Here is a 7,277-nt window from a genome sequence, read left to right as displayed (position 1 = left end):
CCACTTTACCAAGGTGCAGTGGAAAGTGCTGATGAATCCTTGGAACATTTCCCTGGATCGGTTTAAGCGAGCATTGGACCGATCCGAGGAGCTTAAGCAGATATTACGAAAGCATCAAACCAATGTCACCAAGGTTACGGTGTCTACCTTTATACATGGACAGGAGGTAGTACATGCTGCCCGTGTAGTGGACGTGGAGTCAGCTCATCATTGGTGGGACATATTGAGTGGTATGTCCTCCACTGCGGGGACATTCCTGTTCCCACCCTTGTCGATCCTGGTAGCGGTCCTGGTGATTTTAACATGCTGTAATGTCCTGACTTGCTTGTATATTTGGCGTGTACGTAGGCGCTTGTTAGAAAGAATACATATGGGCATAATGTAACACATGTATTGGGCCAAGCAGTGGAATGTGGTGAAAGGGTTAAAATTGTGTCCCAATACATGTGTGAATCTAACCGAAAATGGAAGGTGTCGCTTAGTCCCGTGTGAATCTTATTACACACCTTCCCGTGTGAATCTTCTTATCTGCATGTGACCAGAATGGAATGTGTTTTTCAGCCTTGCTCTGCTGTTCACATGAATGTTTAGATCTCGAAAAGAGTATATCAGCTGGAAAAGTCTCCAGTTCGGTAGAGTCTGCTCCGGGGTTGCGTTTAACCGCCGAGCGTGGGTTGTTGGCAACCGCTCTACGAGAACTGACGGCTCCCAGTTCCGGTAACACGTAGAGTGAGTATAAACCAGACCCGTTGTAAGTACGAGACCTGGTTGTGGCGACGCTGCGGGGAATAAAACACTTATATTCTAGCAGACTCGCCTCTTGGCTGTTTGTTCTGTGTCAGACTACTTTCCTGCGAGCCTGGTCCTTGACCTTGAGAATTTTTTAAAACACAGTGATAGGGAGGGATGGAGTGTGTGGAGGAAGTGACAGTGATAGGGAGGGATGGAGTGTGTGGAGGAAGTGACAGTGATAGGGAGGGTTGGAGTGTGTGGAGGAGGTGACAGTGATAGGGAGGGTTGGAGTGTGTGGAGGAGGTGACAGTGATAGGGCGGGTTGGAGTGTGTGGAGGAGGTGACAGTGATAGGGCGGGTTGGAGTGTGTGGAGGAGGTGACAGTGATAGGGAGAGATGGAGTGGCTGGAGGAGTTTAAACAGATCGGGACGGCTTTGATGTTCACCCAAGGTGAAATACATAGGGAGGGCTGTACAGACACAAGAATTTGAAAGCCTGTGGAGGAGGCTGGGTGTTACGAGCAGGGAAAGGAATAGTGTGTGTCAGAGGGAGCATAAATTAAGTCTGAGTGATGTTTGTGAGGGAGGCCACACATATGAGTGGAATAAATTGACAGCACATACCTCAGGCACCTGCAATGATGAAACCCTCATTTGAAAGCGACTGGAAGAAATAACAGTAAACTGTCACAGAAATTTAAAATACTCATTATTAAAGGTAGCGCAGGTTGGACAATGGCAAAGAGATTGTCATGGAGGACAGGGATTCAGATCCACAGTAAAGAGATCACACCAGGGCCGAACCAATGAACCACAGCAAAACAAATTAACTATTGAATTATAGATGAATGCCCAAAAATATTCACCTCTGAATCAGTGTCATTGTACTTCAATGTAAACTCTCTGGCTGGAGCTTGTAGCTGAGAAGTTAGCACAGAACTGGCATCAGAGAAATGCTTCAGTTTTCATTAATTCCACTACTCTGTAAAATAAGATGACAAAAGAAACATGCTGAGAGACATTCAGAATAAACAAATGTATCTCTTGGCTTGAGTGTTAAACATCCACTTGTTAAAGGAGTTTCCAAAATCTAACACGATCTGTTCAGAACAGGAATTTACAAAATGATTTGAAAGATCTCGTATTTTAATGACAAGATTATGTTGTAGAGATGATTTGAGAGATTTGTTAGATGCATCCAATTTTAAGATGTTTTTCTAAACGCTAATTTTGTTCTTCCAAAGATTATTTGGATAGCAGAAGAATAGAATACAGGCAAGAGAAATTTATTAATGAACAGAATTAACCTTCTGTGTTAATCTCCTCAATGGCGGAGTACCTACCCAGCATTCCCCGCGGTGGTGAATACCCTCTATACTCACTACAGCCGAGGGCGGCGCAGCCGCAGTGCCGGGTTTGTCTCCGTGGGAAATGGGAAGAGACGCGCTTTTCCAGACGGTAAGGCTGCAGGAGCTGGACAGAGGGATTCAGACCGAGAATAAACCCTTCCAGCGAGAAGCGAGCACCTTGAAAAATAACTTGTGGGTAAATGTTTTGCATTTCCGAGGTGAACAGCCGCCATCTTGACCGGGAATGTGGACGCATGCGCAGAGGGATACGTGACGTCACGGGGCGGGGCCTGAGGGTGACTCATGCAGATGCTGAAAACCTGAGACTAGAATCATAGAGATGTACAGCCTGGATACAGAGCCTTCGGTCCAACCCGTCCATACCGACCAGATATCCCGACCCAATCCAGTCCCACCCACCAGCGCCCGGCCCATATCTCTCCAAACCCTTCCTATTCATATACCCATCCAAATGTCTTTTAAATGCTGCAATTGTACCAGCCCCCACCACTTCCTGTACCACTCTGTGCCCCTTAGGTCTCTTTTATATCTTTCCCCTCTCACCCTAAACCTCTGCCCTCTCGTTCTGGACTCCCCCACCCCAGGGAAAAGACTTTGTCTATTTATCCTTTCCATACCCCGAATGGGTGGCACGGTGGCGCAGTGGTTAGCACTGCTACCTCACAGCGCCAGAGACCTGGGTTCAATTCCCGACTCAGGCGACTGACTGTGTGGAGTTTGCACGTTCTCCCCGTGTCTGCATGGGTTTCCTCCGGGTGCTCCGGTTTCCTCCCACAGTCCAAAGATGTGCAGGTCAGGTGAATTGGCCATGCCAAATTGCCTGTCGTGTTAGGTAAGGGGTAAATGTAGGGGTATAGGTGGGTTGTGCTTCGGCGGGTCAGCGTGGACTTGTTGGGCCGAAGGGCCTGTTTCCACACTGTAAGTAATCTAATCAATGATTTTGTAAACCTCTATGAGGTCACCCCTCAATCTCCGTCACTCCAGTGAAAACAGCCCCAGACTGTTCAGCTTCTTCCTGTCGCTCAAATGCTCCAACCCTGGCAACATGCTTGTAAATCTTTTCTGAACTCTTTCAAGTTTCACAACATCTTTCCGATAGGAAGGAGACCAGAATTGCAGACAATATTCCAACAGTGGCCTAACTGATGTCATGTACAGCCGCAACATGACCTCCCAACTCCTGTGCTCAATACTCTGACCAATAAAGGAAAGCATACCAAACGCCTTCTTCACTATCCTATCGACCTGTGACTCCACTTTCAAGGAGCTATGAACCTGCACTCCAAGGTCTCTTTGTTCATCAACACTCCCTTGCACCTTACCATTAAGTGTAGAAGTCCTGCTAAGATTTGCTTTCCCAAAATCCAGAACCTTGCATTTATCCGAATTAAACTCCATCTGCCATTTCTCAGCCCATTGGCCCATCTGGTCAAGATCCTGTTGTAATCTGAGGTAACTTTCTTCGCTGTCCACTACACCTCCAATTTTGGTGTCATCTACAATCTTACTTACTGTACCTCTTATGCTCACATCCAAATCAAATCAGAAAGTGCTGGAGGAAGTCAGCAGGTCTGGCAGAGAAACAGAGTGAACCATTCCAGTCCTGTGTGCATCTCCTTCAGAACCCATTGCCCGGGTGGTGCAGTGTCCTGGGCGATAGCTTTATAACAGCTTCACCCCCAGGTGATCTTTGAAACAAACAGCAGTCTACTTGAATACCTGGAGTTTTCTGCAGGTGACATTTTTAACCAACCTGTTCAGACGTGTCATGTCCCACTTGTGAAGTAGGTGGGACTTGAGAAGCCAGGCCTTGTTAGTTTGAGGGGAGTTCCTCAGGATGGAGTCTCAGGGTCAATCATTTTCAGCTGCTTTGTCAATCACTTTCCCTTCAGCAGCAGGATTGTTGGTTGACAATTCGACAATATTCAGCATCATTTTCAACTGCTCCGATACTAATGGAGCGCATATCCATATGTTCAGGTTGTAAGTTTGCTCACTGAACTGGTACGTTTGTTCTCATTGAGAACAATCTTACAACCTGAACCTCACCGTAGCTAAAAAAACGCACATCCATATCTAGCAAGACCTGGCCAGCATCTAAAATCTGCACAAGTGGCAAGTAACAGTTGTATCACATCCGAGCCCGGCAAAGCCCATCATCAACAAGAGAATATCCGAGTATCCCTTGTTGACATTCCACAGCAATAGCATTATTGAATCCTCCATGAGCAGCATTCCGGGGGTGTAATATTGACCAGAAACTGAACAGGACTAACCATACAACTACAGTTGATACAAGATCAGGGCAGATGCAAAAAGTCTTGCAGCGCTCAACTCCCCTCCTGCCTGCCCACCTTACACGATGTAAGTCAGGTGTGATACGGAATCCTCTCCACTTGCCTGGTTGAATGCTGCTTCAACAACACAAGAAGCTCATCAACACGTGGGACAAAACAGCTCTCTTGATTGCCAACAACCTTCCCCATTCCCTTTCTTCCCCATTGATGTACAGCAGCAGCAAAGGGGATCATCTCTTGTGTAACATCCTTCCGGGTAGGGGGCTGTGCTGTCCACCAGTTGGCGAGGTACATCCCACAACAGGATTGCACCTCAGGACACACAATGTCTCAGAGATGTTGGGGACAACAACCTGATTTATTCAGGAACATTCCTTTTTGCTTTTGATTGTGCTTTTTGCATCTTTTGATATGATTGGATCATTTGTTTGGGAGGAGGTGTAGAATAGAGGGAGGATGTCTTTATGAAATTGGATTTGTTTGTTCTGAGATTTTACTCTGTATGCACCACGATAATATTTGAAAATCATTTCACTGAGAAATAGATTGAAAGAATTGAAGATGAGTGAGTCAAATCAAACATGATATATAGATCCAAAAGAGGCACTGAATTCATTTGGACATAAAGGGAACATGTTTATCTGTTATGTCTGTAAGCAAAGATTTCAAGTAAACATTGTGAGTGGTAAAGTGCCAGCACAGACACAGACGCACACACACACACAGACACACACACACACACACACACAGACGCACACACAGACACACACATGCTCACACAACAGTGTGTGTTCCACTGAACTGACTACAGAAATTATTTAACATTATCCAGTTAACATTCTTTAAAAATCCACAGACAGAGAAGCCATAAATATGTTGTGTTTATGAGAAAGGATTCAACAGATTATCCAACTTGGAGATATGTGAGGAGATCAGCACCATGGAAATGTCTGGATTGTGAGAAGGATTGCAAATCCCCAGACCAGCTGGAGACTCACCGACACAGACATTCTGGGGAGAGACTGTTCCCCTGCTCTATGTGTGGGAAGGGATTTACTCTGTCATCCAGCTTCATGTAACACCAGTGGGGTCACACTGACAAGAGACCTTTCCCCTGACTGTGGAGGAAAAAAAAAACTTTAAGATGTGTAAAGGTATTAAATTCAATGGTCATAATTTCACACCTTAACGTCCTTCCACCTTTTGCATTCCCAATGCACCTCCCCCAAGTCCCTCCTCCGTACATTTTATCTTATCCTGCTTGGCACACCCTCCTCATTCCTGAAGAAGGGCTTATGCCCAAAACATCGATTCTCCTGCTCCTTTGACGCTGCTTGACCTGCTGCGCTTTTCCAGCAACACATGTTTCAGCTCTGATCTCCAGCATCTGCAGTCCTCACTTTCTGCTAGTTGATTTTAATCTACTGTGAATCCTCTTGCAAGGATGCCTTCCTTGAAGAAGCTCTCCTCCTCCCTCCACAAGGATCTCAGTGAGTCCCTCTCTAACTGCACCCCCAGGTCATCTCCTCTGCCCTGAAGCTCTTCAGCCACATCCTCAAACAGCAACACAACGCCTGGAGGAAGAGCGCCTCATCTTCTGCCGAGGAACCCTCCAACCACAAGGGATGAATGCAGATTTCTCCAGCTTTCTCATTTCCCCTCTCCCCACCTTATCTCAGTCCCAACCCTCAGACTCAGCACTGCCTTCTTGACCTGCAATCTTCTTCCCGACCTCTCTGCCCCTACCCCTCTCCGGCCTATCACCCTCGCCTTAACCTCCTTCCACCTATTGCATTCCCAATGCCCCTTCCCCAAGTCCCTCCTCCCTACCTTTTATCTTAGCCTGCTTGGCACACTCTCCTCATTCCTGAAGAAGGGCTTATGCCCGAAATGTCAATTCTCCTATTCCTTGGATGCTGCCTGACCTGCTGCACTTTTCCAGCAACACATTTTTCAGCCATAATTTAACATCAACCCGTTCCCATGGGGGAGAAGGTATTCAGCTGTTCCATGTGTGGGAAGGTATTCACTTGGGGATCCAGCCTAATGTCAGACAAACGTCTTCATCATCGGGAGAGAAGCGTTGTCTCTCTGTTTGGAATTCTTCGCTGCTGCTCGCATTTCCAGTGCAAGCAGCAGCGAAGAAAGAGCGGGAGCACCAGGGGGAAGTGACGACGACCAGAGGGGCAGCCGAGACCCGGAAGCAGTTAGTGTAAGCTTACCTGGGTAGGTTTTTCCCCCTTTAAAAGCGCGAAGGAGAGGAACCCGAGGCACTACACGGGTAGTGCCTCCCACCCGCCCTCCTCCTCTAACCTAATAATAACATCTGTTGTGGTAAGTAGGTAAGTGCTGAATTTTGCTTGTTGTATTCTTTAGACCCAGTTTTTTTTTTAAAATAAAAGTTAGCTTTAGAGGGATGGCAGTGAAGGCAGTGCAATGTTCCTCCTGCAACATGTATGAGGTGAGGGATGCCATCGACGTCCCTGCCGATTACACTTGCAGGAAGTGCACCCATCTCCAGCTCCTCCAAGACCGTGTTAGGGAACTGGAGCTGGAGATGGATGAACTTCGGATCATTCGGGAGGCAGAGGGGGTCATAGATCAGAGTTATAGGGAAGTAGTAACTCCAAAGATGGCAGATAGATGGGTGACAGTGAGGGGGACTGGGAGGAAGCAGCCAGTGCAGGGACCCCCTGCGGCCATTCCCCTCAAGAACAAGTATACCGTTTTGGATACTTGTGGGGGGGATGACTTACCAGGGGTAAGTAACGGGGCTCAGGTCTCTGGCACGGAGCCTGTCCCCGTTACTCAGAAGGGAAGCGTGAAGAAGAGCAGAGCAGTAGTAATTGGGGACTCGATAGTTAGGGGTACAGATAGG

At 47.1% G+C, this 7,277-nt stretch overlaps 1 long non-coding RNA gene across 1 annotated transcript; it reads right to left on the bottom strand.

The window, feature by feature from the left end:
• Positions 1-1,424: 1,424 nt before the first annotated feature.
• On the bottom strand, positions 1,425-2,257 carry LOC148137476 (uncharacterized). The gene is made up of 2 exons (XR_015754291.1): positions 2,115-2,257; positions 1,425-1,714 (listed from the first exon to the last, which is right to left on the bottom strand). It is a non-coding gene; the product is annotated as an uncharacterized LOC148137476 (long non-coding RNA).
• Positions 2,258-7,277: the final 5,020 nt, after the last annotated feature.

This window comes from Chiloscyllium plagiosum, unplaced genomic scaffold, assembly GCF_037043375.1.
Source record: "Chiloscyllium plagiosum isolate Xiang-an unplaced genomic scaffold, Cpla_swu_hap1 HiC_scaffold_43, whole genome shotgun sequence".
Taxonomy (NCBI): domain Eukaryota; kingdom Metazoa; phylum Chordata; class Chondrichthyes; order Orectolobiformes; family Hemiscylliidae; genus Chiloscyllium; species Chiloscyllium plagiosum.
This window is presented reverse-complemented; position numbering and strand designations above follow the sequence as displayed.